The 18985-nt window shown below is 33.9% G+C and overlaps 1 pseudogene; it reads right to left on the bottom strand.

Moving 5' to 3' along the window:
* Nucleotides 1-257: 257 nt before the first annotated feature.
* On the bottom strand, nucleotides 258-9356 carry LOC120168908 (annotated as a pseudogene).
* Nucleotides 9357-18985: the final 9629 nt, after the last annotated feature.

The following is an 18985-nucleotide window of genomic DNA, read 5'->3' as shown; positions in this document are numbered from 1 at the left end:
GACCTCTGGAAGACTGTAATCCATTTACCTCTAAAACAAATAATTGAGGTCAGGAATGAAAATCATTACACACAAAAAGGTCTGGAATTCCAACTCTTAAATTAGAAAAACAAACATGCAAACCCAAACAAACTCTTTATAAGCACACACATAAGCTCATGTGAATTATCATATATATGCAGAAAAAAGACAATAATTTCCACAAATATTCCACAAAGGAAAGGTTTCAAGAAAGTAGTGTTAACACATTTACCCCTGCAAATACCATTAACAATGGTTTCACACAAAACAAGACCAAACCATTGACACTGTTTCATTGGATCTAAAGTACGGATAATAATAACAATACTTCGTATGTTCAACTTCAAATTACATTCAACTATTGGGGACGTTGAGCTCTCAGAAGCAAATTCAAGTACGAAGAGCACTCTGTGTGTGGCATATATATGCACCTGCAATCATGATATGCAGGTCAATAGAACTGCAGATCAGAGTTAAAACCTAAGAAAATCTGTAGGACGTAATTTCGTGCATCCACTAAAACAATAAAAAGCAAACATAAACCTAAACAAGTCAATATCTAGGGCATGTATATACAATTCAAACAATAACAACAATACTTGAGAACATCACTAGACAATATAGTTGACATAAAGTACATAGGAAGAGACCAAATCCCATTAAATCTTACCTCTTTTGTTGTAGCTCCCCATCCGTCTAAGTGTTCAACATCAATTTGTTTCACCTTCGGCTGGCCGTCGTATTATACATTCCTCATGCTCTGATCTTCCATTCAATGGAACCAAGCTCTCAACATAAGCACTAATGTGCATTGTTTCCTAATAAGCGTGAATACCAAGATTTCTAAGCTCTTGTATGAAGGGATCAATTAAAACTAGTTCTTGATCCAAGCTCTCGAGAAACAACTCGCCATTTTTCCAAAAACCCAAAGGCCTCTCAACTCCAACAACAGATTTAACACTGAATTGTTTAGTCCATGACCCATTCATAACCCATAAATCAAAAGACTTGTCAGTTCCTTCAATTGGGTAAAAAAATAGCACCAAGCAATCCATTGAAGTCCAAAAGTTCCAAATAATATTGTTCTAAACTCCCACCAAATTCAGGCAGTGGTGAATTTGAAAACTTTTCATTAACCATATCAAACGAAAGAATATGGTTATCAATTGGAAAAGCCTGGCAATAAATAAACCCATTGACATAATTATTAACAAAGTAGAAGGAAAACCATCAACCCCAGGAAATGAAATTTCCTTCCATGAATCGCTTTTAAGCGTATATAATTCAACTTGGTTGTTCCAATCTGCCATTAACCCTTTATCTAGATTCTCTTCAAAGTAATAGTAACAAATCTTACAACTTTGAAGTCATCGGTTTGAGAATCATACCCAAAACCAAGGCAATCAAAACTAGAGAATTACAGTAGTCCAGGAGGGCAATGGACTGTGGATTGAGGAAGGATTTTAAACTCTCTGGTAGATGGGTTCCAAAGGGAAACATTATGTCCAATACTACCTAGTTCTGCTAAACACAATATTCCATTACAAGGGCCATGAATGAAAGGTCCATGCACAAAATTCTCAAAAAAGTGTTAGAGAATATTGTGTTTTACTCTAAAGTTTTGATCTTTCTTGGTCGAAAGTTGAGAGAAATAATGGATGTCATCAGGGGTGCCACCATGACAACGTTTGAGGAGGAGATTAAGGTTATTGTTTTTGTTGTTGTTCTGATGATGTTTGGTAATGAAATGAGAGGTCTCAAAAGATGAAGACCAAAGCTTACAAACGCACCTGAAACGGGTCAAGGATTTAACAGGAAGCTTTGAGAGAATCTCCAACACCAACATCTCTGGTAATTCGGTTCTAGTTTTGATCAACCCTAGCATCTTCCCTCTTTATCTTCTCTATTTCCTTTGTGTTTTTCACTAGATGATTTTGTTTGGGGAAAGACGATGAGAACTAATATGAAAGAAAACGAAGACAGACAAAACTTATAACAGGTAATATCAAACGTTTTTCTGTAACAAGAAAACTACAATACAAACTGATCATTGGTTACACTACTAATCTAACTCTTAAACTTTGACCTTAAACATTACATAAAATACTAATATAAATCTTAAACTCTATATAAAATATGAATTGACCCCTAAATTCAGTCAAAGTTAACATGTCTACTAGCCACTCATTGTCGTCATCGCCTATCGTCAGTTTTCATCATTAGTCATCGTCATCGATTGTCATGTCAACATGTGTCGCCTATCTTCATCTTAATCTTCATCTTCTCCCCTAAATTCATACTTTTTTAATCAATTTAAATGTCTAGTGTTATTATTTAGGTGTCTCATTCCTAGTCGTTAAAAATTTCATTACTAATATTTGTTACATTTTTAATATTTTTAAATTTGTATTTAAAATAAAATAAAAACTTATAATTATAATTAAAAAAAATCAAAAATTCTAATATTTTGAAAACTCTAATTCAAGTAGTCGGTGAGAATTTTGAGAAGGTTTGTCAGTGAAGTAGGGTGTAATAGTCAAAGTTCAACAATGGCGTTAATGCAGAGTTTGGAATTTTTGTTAATTTTAATATGTCAAAGTTTTCTCACTCTGTTGTACTACCACACATGGTGCATGTTCCCAATGGCATTTTGTTAATTCGGCCACAATTTTCTTTAACAAATTCTAAATGTAATTCTAATAGTATCAAAAAGAGAGAAAAAAAGCTTTAGTGAAAAGTAGAATGGTTCTAGTGAGTTTAAAACTCATGATCAGTCAAATATGTTTGCTCTAATTAAGCCATAATTAACTTAAGGGTCCTCTGTTAGTGATGAATTTAAAGATATTTTTTAAAGTACCAAAAGGAATTGATTCAAGTGGTAAGCAACTTGATTTCGTTTAAGCAATATCTCGAGTTTATGTTCTTGTGGATGCAGAAAATCCCTACTGGGAGACTCACACACCAAAGTCAAGTGTGTAACATGTGTCAGTCTCGATTTGTCAAGGCAATGCTTTAAAATCAGGAGAACAATAAAAAAATATATTTTTTTAGAGTAAATACTCATATATTAAAAAATTGTTCAAGATAAAAATCATGATTTCGTCCTCATAAACGTGGTTCTGCCGTTGTTACTTCTTGTATATATTCAATGAATTTTAATAACATTTACATATATATTCAATGAGTTTTAAAATAATGGACATAAATCTCGTAAATCTTACATAAATCATGATTATGTTCAATGTTACAAATATATTAGGGACACATGTCAACATTCTTATACACATCTTTTACTAGTAGCATGATATCTTAATAATACATATATTCAAAGACGAAATCAGAATATTAACTCAAGAGAGACATAAATAGCTTAAAATTACAACAAATTCATTTGACCTTTTATTTTAGTCTAAATTCAATTCAAAATATGCATATAAAAATATAAAAATAAAATATATAATTCCTTTTTATCAAAATTTTTAATTTTTTGATAAAATAAAATAAACAAAAATAATTCGTCATACATATAATTCATTTTCAAACATTATTTGTAGATGATATAGGCCTTGGGATAGAAATATGACAATTTCATATGTACTAATTAAAATCTAAACGTTAAATCCTTCAAATCTATTTTCTTCTACTTATTTTTTCACTACACCCGTAACATATTTTTTGTGACGACTCTTTTTTTTATTTCTCTTCTCTCTATAATTCGTTTGCTACGTCGTAATGATAAATTTTCAAACTTCTCACTATTTCTTTTACAAAAATCTTTCGTCTTCTCTGATTTCTCATGATCTTCTACAACTTCCTTTAATGACTGAAGATTCTCATCAAGTTCCTTTGATTTTTGAAGCTCTTCTTCAACTTCCTTCAATTTCTTTTCCTCTCGAAGCTTCAAAATAAATTGAGCAGTAGACCAATTCATCATTTGAAGATGAGTTTGAATCATCGGAATCGTCAGAGTAGTAGAATCCATATAAACCATTCCTAAAATCATTCGGAAAATTTCCACTGAATGCATTTTTTCAATCTCAAGACTATATCTATCTATTTTTTCTCTTCTCGTATAAGCATCTAAACAACAATTCCTATTTATACACACACAAAATTAAAAAAATAAAGCCAATATGCTTATTGAAATTTGTCAGGCTTATTGTTGTAACAAACGTTTTTTTTCTTCCTATGAATTTATTTTAGGATAAACTATACCAATGGTACTATTGTTTCAGTAAGTTTTTGATTCCCGCACTGAAATTTCTAAAGTACTGATCATTAGTGTTATCGATTTGTAACCAAATAATCACTAACTTTATTATTTTGTAACAAAAATGATCACTGCACCGTCATCCCGATAAATTCATGACGTGGCAACATTAATAAAAAGATTAATACTTAGTTTTACCCCTAAACTACTGCTAAAACATCAAATAGGTCCTTAAAAATGATTTTATGTCTAATTTATCTCCAAAAGCTTTCTAATTTTTTTCTTAACAGCTCACCACCTCTACTATATTCGAACCACCTCAATGTTAACAAATAAATTCGGTTGTCGATCGAACACTTGTTTTAAAATTAATTAATTTTATTCAGCTGAACCTTTGTCCTAGACTCAAGGATGAGTTGACGAAGGATACTGTGACGGAGCTCTCTTGTAAATACTCTCACAAATGCTGCATGCAAGTACCATGGTATATATATCTCTAATAAACATATTTTTTCATTGGCTTATTGTTGTAGCAACTTTTTTTTTGTCATTTTCTTATCGTTGTAGCTAATTTTTTTATGCAAATAGAATCGATTAGTTTTATTTAAAAATATATATTCAAAATTATAATAAAAAAATACAACCATGAACGTAAACTAGACATATAATTATGGCACATTCTTATAATCTTTGACATAAAAAATTAGACACTAAAATCATACAACAACCATACAAAGAAAAGATCAAAAACTCATCCAAACACTCGAACAAAAAATATATACGAATATAACTTGTTACATCAGTAAAAGAACCACAATAGAGGATCAAACTATTGAAAGACCATCGAAAATTGTGAATCAGAGTTGAACGTCATGAGAAAACTATCTCTGAATGCAAAATGTATATTCAAATCCAATCTAAGGATCCAAAGCAGGGAAGATCAGTAGAATAACAAATAAACGACATCTTGATTAGTCGAGACTACATCAAATCCAACTCCAAGAAAATTAAACGAAAAGAACAACCAAACAATCGATAAACAAGACCGAAAATGTGACAAAAGGCAAAGGAAAGTATGTAATAAAGGCGTAATTACTGAAAAATAAAGAAACAGAAGAAGAATAAAGATGCGATATAAAAAAATAAAGAATACCAATCATCAACGACCAATATCAGTATTAGTGTTGTCGCCTGTCAAACTGTTGTATATAACTTTTTTTGTCTGTAAGTAAACTTATTTTATGTATAAATTTAGCTTTTTTTAACATGGTTATATTTTATAGTAATTTGAAAGTTATTACTTGACCAAAATTTATATAAAACAATAGGAGAAAATTTTATTAATATTGGAATCCGATATTTATTTCTTTGCATTTTATTATTCTTAATATGAAAAATTAATTAAAATTATTTTTTATTTAAGTGTTTAAACTTTTTTGAATCAATTTAAATGTCTAGTATTATTTTTTAAGTGTCTCATTCCTCCCATTCTTTAAAAATTTCATTACTAATATTTGTCGCATTTTTAATATTTTTAAATTTGTATTTAAAATAAAATAAAAACTTAAAATTATATTTTTTTAATAAAAAAACTCAAATTTTTCTCAAATTAAAAATAAAATAAAATAACTTAAAACTTTAAAAACTCTAATTCATATCTTTTTGCCTACATCAGCCGTGGACAACCGTCACTCTAATCTTAGATTTATATTATTAAAAATAAATAATTATTGGCTAAATAACTATCAATTATATATAGAAATGTATCCACTTGATTGAAAACAGGTTGAATCCAATTATACTATTAAATTAAATGTTAAATTTGTTTAAAAAAATAATATGAAAGTATATATCATATTAGTATAAAGTATTTTTTTTTAAAAATGAAAAATTTAAGGACTTTTTTGGATTTTATAATTTTATTGAAGGTTTATAAATTTAATATGTATTATATGTATCGTATCATGCTCTAAGAGTGTCGTCATGTTTTTTTCTTAACATAAAAATATATTGGAGTTATTTGTACCAAGATTGAAACGTTTAGTGTTAAATTAAATAAAAATAAGTACCAAAGTGATAATAAAGCACAACTTTAAGGATCAAAATATCATTTAACTTTTCTTTAAAAAATATACATTTTTCTAATAGATATAATGTATAGATAATAACTAAATCATGTTAAAATAATATATTTTTACTACTAAACTTTTAAAATTTATAAAATAGTCATTAAACTTTCAATTCAATTACAAAATTTCACTGCACCGTTAATTGCCGTCAAAGGGATGACATTGGATGCTAAATTAATGAGAAACATCTCATTTGGCCTCTCAATTGTAACTAAATTTTTATCTTGATATCTTTTTCAATATTTATAAGAAATAATTCGAACAAATTTTATATAAAAAAATCAGAAATTTTTACTATACCTGCATGAATGCTGAGCATAGTAAAGAGTATGAACATTTGCATTGCTCCAGTTCTTATCTGCATCTGCAGGATCATAAGATTCTATTTTATGCAGATTCAAAATGCACGAAAACACAGTGATCAAGTCGAATAAAAATAAATCTAACACAAAAATTAATTTTATATTACTGTAAATTCATTACTGACTCTGTATAAGAACACACAAAGGCACAAAGAATTATTATATATAACTCTAGCGCAGAAGAAGAAACAATCTCCAGAAACAGTCCACAAAGGAAACATATTGAAATCACTTCAAGAATAATGTATATCTAACCCAATTACCTTTGTTCAGGGCTGGCCCTGGGCCAGGGCAGGAGGGGCACCCGCCTAGGACCCATAAAATATTTTTTTTTCAGCATAATATTTTTTATTTTTTCTGATATAAATTAAAAGATTGTAAAACAAAATAGAGTAATCTATGCATTTAGTACTTATACTATCAGTTTTGATCCGTTTTAGTACCTAAATTTTTAATTTTTTTCAAAATCATATCTAACAGTTAGTTTTCATTTCATTTTAGTACATTCATTAAAAATTAACACGTTTAGTACATAACTATCAGTTTTGGTTTGTTTTAGTACCTAAAATTTCAAAAAAAAAAAAGACCTTAATGTTAAATTTTGAATGTATACTAAAATGAAATAAAAATTAAAGTTTTTAATGGCGAGTACTAAAATGAAACAAAAATTAAACTTTACGTATGATTTTGAAAAAATTAAAAGTTTAAGTACTAAAATAGATCAAAACTGACAATTTAAGAACTAAATACAGAATTTACTCAATAAAATATTGGGGCCCATGAATTAATTAAGGTGTCAATTATCTTTATTGAATTTTATATTAACATTAATAAACTATTCTTCCATAAAATTCTAATTTAATATTTATTTCTCAAAATTCAAAAAAAATCAATTGAACTCTTTAATTTTGGTCTTTCCAAATTCTCACTATCAATTCACCAAATCTCTTTCCTGATTTTTTATATCAATGAAAAAAATTATTAACGCTATTTTTTTTTTCAAAACTTAATGAGAGAAAAAATTTAAGTAAAATTAGCATGTTTTTTTTCTCTTTCATGTTTCACGATTCATCTGAAATTATTATTCTCATTTTTTTTAATTTATCATATTTCTATCACACGTAAAGTCACAATTGTTTGTTATCAATTGCGGTGCTTGAATAATATTGAAGATTGTTCTTAAAATTCTAGGTAGATCATGTTTTCAAATTCTTTCATTTAATTTTATATATTTTCAAATTCTAGAAAACAACGTTATTTCATTTTCAAATGCTATGTTATGTATTGAGAAACATATGTTAGAAGGCATTGATGTTGACACTATCATCAATGGTTTTGCATACAAATATTTGAATGTAATATTTTTTATAAGTATTTGTATTCTTAAATATATTTTTGACATCTTTTATATTGTAATGAATTATTATTTTTTAATTTTAAAAAATTTAATAAAATATTTATATTATATATTTCTTAGTTTTTTTATATTAGGGACCTTTTTTTTAAATTTTCGCTCCAAGCCTAAAAATAATCAAGACCGGCTCTGCCTCTGTTAATACCCTCGATAATGATTTGGTTCAGTTAAGAGCAGCATAATATGACTACAAGCCAAACTATCAGCAACCATAGTTGAAGTGAGAAACCAACTTGCATTTATATAACACAATGCCAACATGTAAGCAGTTGGTTGAAGAAAGCGGCAGGAAAAACACAGACAAGCAGCGGTTGCCGATAGTGTGATTTTCGTTTTTACAAGACAAAGCATGATCATAATAACAACTATAATAATAATAGCTTCCAATATTCAACTTCAAATTACATTAAAACTACTGGAGACATTGAGATCTCTAAAGCACAATTCAAGTAGCAAAAGCACTCCATGTGCAACATGTATATGCACACCTACACATCATGATGTGCATGTTGTTAGATCATGAAACAAGAGTTAAACTAATCGATTCCACAGGCAGAAACCTCACAAATTCATTAAAACAACAAAAAACAAACAGGATTCAACCACGTTCCTCTGTATTTACAAATCAATAGAAGACATATATGGAGAGTCAACAATAGTAGCATTATAGGAAAACCTCATAAGACAATATAGTCGGCATAAACTGCACATAAAGAGAGAAAATCCCATTGAATCTTACCCCTTTTTGTTGTAGTTCCCCATCGATGTTCGTGTTCAGTATCAAGTTGATGTGTCTTCAGCTGGCCGACGTATTATATGTTCCTCATGCTCTGCTCTTCCATTGATTGAAAACAAGTTCTCAACATAAACAATAATGTAATTGGTCAAAATAGTATGGATGTGGTAGACACGTCATTTCGTCCATAACTTGTTATTATATTATATAATGTATTTATATTGTAAATTATATTATATAATATATGTATTTATATTTATTAATTGCTTCATTACATTTTACAGGTCCAATATTACATGTGGCCCAAAACCATTACAAGCAAATAAATCCAGCTGGCCCAAGGAACTTCAAACCCAGCAGAACACTTCGAGCAACCCGAGTTCAACAGTGGACCCGCGACCCGAACTGACCTCCAAGCCAAACCCGGATCAACTAGGATTTTCAAACCCTAGCTCGTTCATCCTAGTTCTCAACCTTGGCTTGCATGTTCTTTTCATTGCTTTCGGTTTTAAAAAAGGCACCCATCGCCGATGACCGGGAAGGGGAATGTTCGGATCTTCTTTTTTAGATCTACTCTTCATGAGGCGTTCTTTCGAAAAATTGTTTTGAGATTTGATTAGAGCATACGAAAAAGTTTCAAAAAATCAAAAAAAATATACTTTTACTGTCGATGACCGACGGCCGATGCCGGTTAACGGCGGCAACGAGGCTGCGTAGGGTGGCGGGGTACTGGAAATCTCACCGTGTTCGTCATATTTGAAGAACACGCGAGAGAGCATTTACAAGGGGGGAGAGTTTTGTGTTTTGAGAATGAGAGAAATGAAAAAATTAAAGGAGAAAGTTGCTTAAATACTCGACCCATGGATCGACCCGTAATCTGGCCCAAATAAATTCAGATCTGTGTGTTTTTTAGGCAAATAGGGTAAACTACGATTTTGGTCCCTCTTCATTTTTAAGGGTATATTTTAACCCCCCAAATCGAATTTCCCTCATGGTTTTTCTTCTAAATTTAAACACCCAACTCGTCTGTCTTTTATTTTAGTCCCTACCCCATGTTAATTTCTTTTTTATTTAAATATTATATTATATTTAATTATGTATATATATATATATATATATATATTATTTATCTATTATTATTAATGCATATATTATTTTTTCTTACTATATCTTTTATTTTATTTTATTTGTTTATTTATTTTTTTCTTTACCTAACATTTTTGTTTATATTTTTATTTTTTTTCTTATCATCATTTTCTCCTTTTTTTATTTTTAATACGTTATGTATTTTTTAGTTTTTTTCTATTCTTTTTTCACTATTTATTTATTTTCTATTTGTATTTTATTTTATTTTTTTCTTTTTTTACTGTTACTTATTAATTATTATATATATATATATATATTTCTTACCTAACCTTCATTATTATTATATGTTTAGCTCCACTTTAATTTCTTCCTTTCCTCTTTCCGAGTTTTTCTCATTTGTTTTGATGAAATGATGGTGGAGTGGTTAGGGTAGGTGATGAGAGTTGAATTAGATGCTTTTTTAATTATTTTTCTTATTATTATTATTATTATTTTATTTAACGTTTTATATATGTATATTTTTTATTATTTTTTTGTTTTGTTTGTGTTTTTATTATTATTATTTTCCTTTTTATTTGATTTGATTTGTTTCTTTAATTTAGTTACCTTATTTGGTTTTTTACTTTTTTTATTTTGTATTTATTTTATTTTTTTTATTTTGGGATATTTTGTACATTTATTATCTTTTTCGATTCTGCATTTTACTTTACCTAACATTTTTTCGACTTTTTTAAAAGTATGTTTTTAAACCAATCAAAGGTAAGTAATTTGAATCAAATTTTTTAAATTTTAATTTTCTCTAGTAAGACAACCGACAAATTAATTGGTACCGAAAGGGCAATACGAGGGTGCTAATCCTTCCTTGACTGTAACCGACTCCCGAACCCGACATGTTTCTGGTAAAACGCAGATCAGGTAAGATGGTGTCCAATCTACCTAAATATTTTTAAAATGATCGGTGACGACTCTAAACCCAACTATTCAAGTCGAAGCCCAATTTCGGGTCCAACCGAAAGACGGCCGTGACAGCTTGGTGACTCTGCTGGGGACAAAGGGTAAGTGAGTCAGGCCATAATTAATTTCTGACTGCCTTTTTAAGCTAAATAATAAATTTTAATTTTAATTTATTTATTCGATTCTAATTATTTATCTTTGATTATTTTTCAAATAAATAGTTGTACTAACGTTTTTTCAATGATTTCAAATTTTCAAAATTTTCATCTTAGGTTCTATACCCGATATCCAAACCCTTTTAAGTGGGGGTGAAAGTGACGCCTTCGTGAAAATTTATTCTCTGTATGGGCCTAACAAGTAACCTTCGGGGTTTATATACCTTATATCTTCGTGTGAATTTATTCTCCGTATGGGCATTAGGGAATGTATTCTCTCGAGTTTAACTTAGTCCACATAAGCTTGTAATGGGCTTAGGACTAAGGGTCTGGCAAGCCCAAGGGGGCCCAGCAAAGAGAACTCGAGTACCTTTTTAGAACCTAAATCGGGAGTACAAGAAATTAGAGCCCCCTCAAAACCTCATTTCAAACCCTAGGATGCCTGATTATTCCTGCTTTACTTTCTGTTCAAAACATGCGAACTAGACAAATATACGGTTAGAATTTGTTTCAAATTAGCATGCGGGATAGAGATCATGTCCGGGTAGTAATAATAAGTATGTGGGGTAGATATCATGTGGGGTAGGACCTTTTTCATTATTGTTTTGATTAATCTCCTAACTCTTTTCATTTTTTTTCTTTCATTTTAATTCTCATCCTTTGCATAATTCAAGAGAGGTGTTGATCCACCAAAAACGTGTTCGTTAAACGTAAATAATTCGTATTAATGGACAAAGGGGTTATAATACAAAGAGATGAAGAACTCAGAAGTCCAGCTATGGTCAGAAAAGACTCAGAATGGACCGAGTTTACACCAAGCACGTCAACTTTTCCAAAACGAGATGGCAAAAGTTACAGGGGCAATACAAGAAAAAGGTTACTGACCCAGAGAGTTATTTCGAAGACAACAAGAACAAGATGGCAAAACGGTAGCTGAAACTAAAGGCCATTATTGACAAATTCAAGAAGCAAGCAGTTAAACTTCGGATAGTTCCTATCGATGGAGGGATCCAATGGCACTTTCGTTAGGAACAGGCTCAGCAGAGAGTGAAAACCGAAACTACAGTCATCCGAGACTTTTTGGAGCAAGCAGCTCGTCACTTACACAGTTTAGCCTGAGAAGCCAGAACGGTTCGATAGGGCATTTAACTGATGACAAAGGCGGAAGATGAGTCAACCAGTCTGAAGTTGTTCGGGGTCTATACCTTTAAAATGTTTTTTGTGTAACCCCCTAGACCTGGTCTGTGAGTTAGACCCAAACCTAAGTGGTCACATATCCCATTCAGAGGTTTTTTTTATATAACTTATAGAACGTTAAATATAATATAGAACATAATATTAATAATACAGATATGTCCAAAACGATAATAAAATACATGTCACCAAACATAACCGAAAAACATATAGAAATATATGTTCGTACAAAATAAAGTAGTTGATTTCTCCTGATGCCAAATATGCTAGCTTACGGTCTGCTGTTATCTGAAAAAAGGTTAAAATTTACATAATGAGCTAAAAAGCCCAGTGTGTTCCATACAGCGTACAAAAACATATTAATAAGATATTATCAATAAAAATCGATTTATGCAACATGTTTTTTTTAAATATGAACACTACCCCTATCCGTCACGAACAAATTGTGTAGGTTCCCATAACCATACACCCCGTCACGACCAGTAAGGCCCTGAGCACAAAGCCGAGGAGCCTGTAATATTTTCTTCCTCCAACAATTCTTTCCCCCCCCCAATGACAGTAATAAACAAATATGTATTCGAGTAAAAATGGTGATTAATCCATTAAAACATGAAAATGGATCATGCTTGAAAATCATATACAGAAATACGGTAATCAGATGTCGGTAACCATTATTCATAAATCAGATATCATGTATCATGTCATAATAATATTTTGAATAATCACCATTCTGAAATAATTCAAATAATATTTTAAAACAGTAAAACAACACTGTCAGGAAACACACCTGTCACACTCTGAGAAATCTGAAAGGGAATCCTACTATTGGGTTTGTCGATCACGTTCTGCTGCAGCGCTAGATCCTACGAATTAGAAAAATCCATATTGGAATCCTAATATAAATAATCTAAATATTATTTAAATAATATACGGAAACCTACGGGTAATTCTCGTAGTACGCGGTTCAGGCTGATCTAACGAACGGATAACACCGGACCTAATTGATCCTTGCTCAGGTGAAACACGAGTACCTTCATAAAATATTTTCATTGAATAAATCCTTGACCAAATCTCATTTAAATAATCAAAATATTAAAATATTAAGCCTTTTGGGTTTACAAGCTCGATTCGGGAATTTCGGGTCAGAATTTGGCAAAACGGACTTCGGAATCAAATTCAGGACGTCGAAAAACATAAAGTATGATCTTCCAAAATTTCGAATTCTTGGTCAAAATTAAAGTCAACGGATTTGACTGACGATTTGGAGACTTTCGGGTTTGAATTTAGCAAAACAGACCCCAAAAACAGATTCGGGACGTCGAAAACTATCAGGATAGGTATTCTTGGTCGAAAACAAAGGTCATTTAATAGCTGGTCAAAGCCGGTCAAAGTTCTGGTCAAAGGAGGTCAACAAACTGTCAAACATTTTACACAAATAGCACCCTTTTTAACAAAATTACTAAACTAGCACCCATTTCGAATTAATTCCCAGAATAGCACCAAAACCGAATTAATTCCCAGAATAGCACCGATCAACGGGACGGGTCGAGTCAATGGGTCGGGTCGGGTCAACGGGTCGGGTAAATGGGTCGTGACCGGTCAAACCGGCCAAAACCGGTTCAAAATCGGTTAGACCGGTCAAAACCGGTTTCCAGCGTTCACTTGCCTGCGGCGGCGCGTGTGGTGCGTGCGATGTCCTCCGGGGCTCTAAAAATTACGGAAAAATTTCTAAAAATTATTTTGAGCGATTTCGAGATACTTCAAAGATCGGTTCAAATTTTTGAACGGCGGAGAGCTCGATTTCGACTTGGCTGAATCTTTGGCTGATCCACCTCCCCACGCGTCGCCGTCAACGGAGATCGAGGATGACACCGGCGGACTCGGAACGGCAGAAGGAACACGATGGTGCGGGAGGTGTCGTAAACGGAGCAACGATCGACGATGAATTTAGGATTTTCTAGGCGATTGAGCTTAAAAAAAACGTCGATGCTTTGACTTGAAATTCACGACGTTTGGCAGCGTTTCACTTCAATTAAATTGAGGGGATTGTTCCTGACTCGATAACGAACACGATGGTACTTTCAAAATGACGATCAGAATTCGGACGGTGTCGGAATCGTCGTCGGAAGTTGAGGTAAGGAAGTGGAAATTTGGTAGGAGTTGGGTTCTGATTTTCAGAACCCAATTCACGCATATATCATATATATAAACCAAATACCTAATTTTTTTTTGATAAATTCAGGGCTTGGTCCCTGAATTTTCTTTAACTCTAAAACAAGCTACAAGTTTTAAAAACTTCCAATTTAGTCCCCAAAAATCCACCAATTTTCACAATTAAAACCTCAATTCCCAATTAAATATTATTTTAAAATTTTCGGGTTGTTACAATTCTCCCCCTCTACATGAAATTTCGTCCTCGAAATTTACCTTATGAAAACAGATGAGGAAATTAAACCTCCATTGACTCCAATGTCTCCCAAGTAGCTTCTGAGGGGCTACGATTACTCCACTACACTTTGACCATTGGAATACGCCTATTCCGAAGAACTCGCTCATCCCTCTCTAAAACCTGAACAGGCTCCTCCTCATATGACAAATCAGGTCTCAGCTCTACCTCATCAACCTGAATGATGTGATCTGGATCTGGACGGTATCGCCTCAACATAGAAACATGAAAAACATCATGAATACGACTGAGCTGGGAAGGAAACTCAAGCTGATAAGCAACAGGTCCAACTTTCTTCAGAATACGATACGGCCCAATAAATCGCGGACTTAGTTTACCTTTACGTCCAAATCTCAATACCTTCTTCCATGGAGATACCTTGAGAAAAACCTGATCTTCAACCTCAAACTCGATATCCTTACGTCGCTTATCTGCGTATGACTTCTGCCTATCAAATGCCTCTCTTAAGCGATCACGGATCAGTCTGACACTATCTTCAGTCTCTCGAACCAAATCTGGACCCAAAGTTTTTCTATCATGTAACTCTGTCCAACATATAGGAGTACGACATCTACGTCCATACAGAGCCTCGTACGGTGCCATGCGAATACTCGCCTGATAACTATTATTGTAAGCAAACTCAGCTAATGGCAAGAAATCTTCCCAACTACCACGAAAATCAATCACACAGCCCCGTAACATATCCTCCAACACCTGAATCACTCGCTCAGAGTGTCAATCAGTTTGAGGATGAAAAGTTGTACTGAAATTCAAACGAGTACCCAGAGCCTCATGCAAAGCTTTCCAGAACCTGGAAGTGAATCTCGGATCTCGATCAGATATGATAGACAACGGAACACCATGAAGTCTAACGATCTCAGAAATGTACAACTTAGCCAGTTTATCCAGAGAATAATTAACTCGAATAGGGATAAAGTGCGCTGACTTGGTGAGTCGATCAACAATCACCCAGATAGAATCCTTTTTGGAAGGAGTTAGAGGAAGACCAGTAACGAAGTCCATCGTAATACGCTCCCATTTCCACTCAGGAATCTTAATTGACTGTAATAATCCAGATGGATGTTGGTGCTCTGCCTTAACCTGCTGACAAGTCAAACATCTCGCCACAAAATCTGAAATATTTTTCTTCATACCAGTCCAAAAGTAGCGCTCTTTGAGATTATTGTACATTTTGTGCCCACCAGGATGCATAGCATAAGGACTACTATGAGCCTCCTGAAGAATAACCCGTTTCAACTCATCATCTTTAGGAACGCAGTAACGACCGTGAAAACACAAAATACCATCCTGATCCACAGTATACTCCGAACTCCATCATTGCTTAACTTGTTCAATAATGGGAAGCAACGAGTTATCAAGGAGTTATTTAGCCTTAATCTCCTCGGCCAAAGTAGGTTTAACCTGTAACTCTGCTAACAAACTATTATCATCAAATAAGCTCAAGTTGGCAAATAAGGCTCTGAGATCTGATATCGCCTTACGGCTCAAGGCGTCTGCCACTACATTAGCCTTCCCTGGATGATATTCTATCTCAAAATCATAGTCCTTTAAAAGCTCCAACCAGCGACAGTGTCTCAAATTTAATTCTTTCTGAGTAAGAAGATACTTCAGACTCTTATGATCAGTATAGATATAACATTTTTCTCCGTAGAGGTAGTGTCTCCAGGCCTTTAAAGAAAAAACCACAGCAGCTAATTCCAGATCGTGAGTAGGATAGTTGCGCTCATGCGGTCTTAACTGACGTGACGCATAAGCGACAACCTTCCTATCTTGCATCAAAACACATCCTAATCCAGAATGAGAAGCATCACTGTAGACAGAAAAATCCTTCCCAGATTCAGGCTGAATCAACACTGGGGCTTGAGTTAGAACAGTCTTCAATTTCTCAAAGCTAGCTTGTTGGTCCTCATACCAGACAAATGGAACATCTTTCCTCAATAGTTTCGTCAGAGGAGCTGCAATAAGGGAGAACCCCTCAACGAAACGACGATAGTAACCAGCTAAGCCCAAGAAACTACGGATCTTAGAGACGTTTCTGGGTTGCTTCCAGTTCAGAATAGCCTCCACTTTGCTTGGATCCACCTGAATGCCATCAGCAGAGACGATATGTCCAAGAAAAGTCACTTCGCTGAGCCAGAACTCACACTTGCTCAACTTAGCGTATAGCTTATTCTCCTTTAGAGTCTGAAGAACAATCCTTAAATGCTCCTCATGTTCTACTTCACTTCTAGAATACACCAATATATCATCAATGCATACAACTACAAACTGGTCCAAATAAGGTCGAAACACCCTATGCATCAGATCCATAAAAGCAGCAGGGGCATTAGTTAACCCGAATAACATCACTAAAAACTCATAGTACCCATATCGAGTACGAAAAGCAGTCTTCGGAATATCCAAATCTTTCACTTTGAGTTGATAATAACCAGATCTCAAGTCTATCTTTGAAAAGATAGAAGCCCCTCGAAATTGGTCAAATAGATCATCGATCCTGGGCAGAGGATATTTATTTTTAACAGTGAGCTTGTTTAGTTTTCTATAATCAATACAGAGTCTCAATGTCCCATCTTTCTTCTTGACAAAGAGAACTGGAGCTCCCCACGGTGATACACTAGGTCGAATAAATCCCCTGTCCAACAACTCCTGAAGTTGAACTTTTAGTTCCTTAAGCTCCTTTGGGGCCATACGATAAGGAGCCATTAAAACCGGGGTGGAACCAGAATAGACTTCAATCACAAACTCGACTTCTCTATCTGGAGGTAATCCAGGAAACTCCTGGGGAAAAACATCAGGAAATTCCTTGACAATTCGGATGCCTTCAATATCGGATTGAGATCTCCTAGTTTCCAAAATATAAGCAAGAAACGCCTCGGAACCCTTCCTGATCATCTTCTCCGGTACCAAGGCAGACACAACATTCGTCAGAAATCCACGTCGTTCCCCGATTATTACAATCTTTCGATTATCTGGGGTCTTCAGAACAGCTCTCTTAGTCTCAAAATCAATATTTACTCGATGTTTGTCCAACCAATCTACGCCAAGAATCAAATCGAACTCTTCAAAGGGTAACTCCATCAGGTCAGCCAGAAAAATCTCCCAATTGATCTCTATAGGGCACTCTCTAAAAATACGATCCAACACGATGGATTTGCCTAAGGGACTTTGAACTATCACCGAATGCTCAGTATTCTCAACGGGAATATTTAGACCCTCAGAAATGGAATGTGATACATAGGAATTTGTAGAGCCACTATCAAATAATGCAAAGTATGGAACTGAATGAATAGTAATAGTACCTGCAATCACATTAGGCCCATCACGATCTTGTCGAAGTCTAGCAGTGTAAACCAATGCAGGTTGTCTAGCCTCAGATCTAACTAGACCCCTACTCTGAGATGCTCAGCCTCTACTAGATAATCCAGGTGCTCTCTCCTGAGTACGTCCCCGTGCTGGAGTCTGAACTGTACTATGAGAACTAGCGGGAGTACGAGCTGGTGTCTGAACAGAATGAGGTATCTCCGGACAATCCTTCAAATAATGGTCACCAGACCCACATTTATAACAAGTGCCCAATTTCTTCCTGCATTCTCCAAAGTGATTTTTCCCACAATAATCACATGTTGGAAAGGGTTGCGACCCAAAAGAACCACCATGTCTAGAAGACTGAACTGTTAAAGCACCAGATGCAACAGGTCTGACACTTGCACCGCCTCTCTGAAAAAGAATCACCCCTGCCTCTCTTGCTAGGATGTGCAGAAGAATTAACAGAACCAGAAGGCCTCCTGAATCGATTCTGGGCTCGATCACTATCTCTCTTGTGCTCTATACCTAATCGCTCTATTTCCTCAGCAGTCTTGGCTATCTCAACCAGGGCGTCAAAATTTCTCTCTCGGTGGGTAGCGACTCGACTCCTGATCTCATACCTGAGTCCATTCTCGAACCTCAAGCATCGATCTGTCTCAGTGTCCACAAGTCCAGGAGCATATCGGCTCAATCGGATGAATTCAACCTCATAATCCATAACAGACATATTACCCTGCTCCAGATTCTGAAACTCCTGGCGTCGCTCCTGCAGATATCTCTCTCCGATGTAGCGACTTCAGAAGCGCGTCTTGAAAAGATCCCATGTTAATTTGGTTCCTCGGAATACTACCAGAAATAGATTGCCACCATCTGAAGCTTTCTTTCTTCAACATAGTTAGGGCCCCCTTTAACTTTTGCTCAGGTCTGAGGTCCATCTCATCCATAATCCTC

This window comes from Hibiscus syriacus, unplaced genomic scaffold (assembly GCF_006381635.1).
Source record: "Hibiscus syriacus cultivar Baekdansim isolate YM2019G1 unplaced genomic scaffold, ASM638163v2 tig00111741_pilon, whole genome shotgun sequence".
In the NCBI taxonomy this organism is placed as follows: Eukaryota; Viridiplantae; Streptophyta; class Magnoliopsida; order Malvales; family Malvaceae; genus Hibiscus; species Hibiscus syriacus.
The sequence above is the reverse complement of the archived record's forward strand: the minus strand, read 5'-3'. Positions and strand labels throughout refer to the sequence as shown.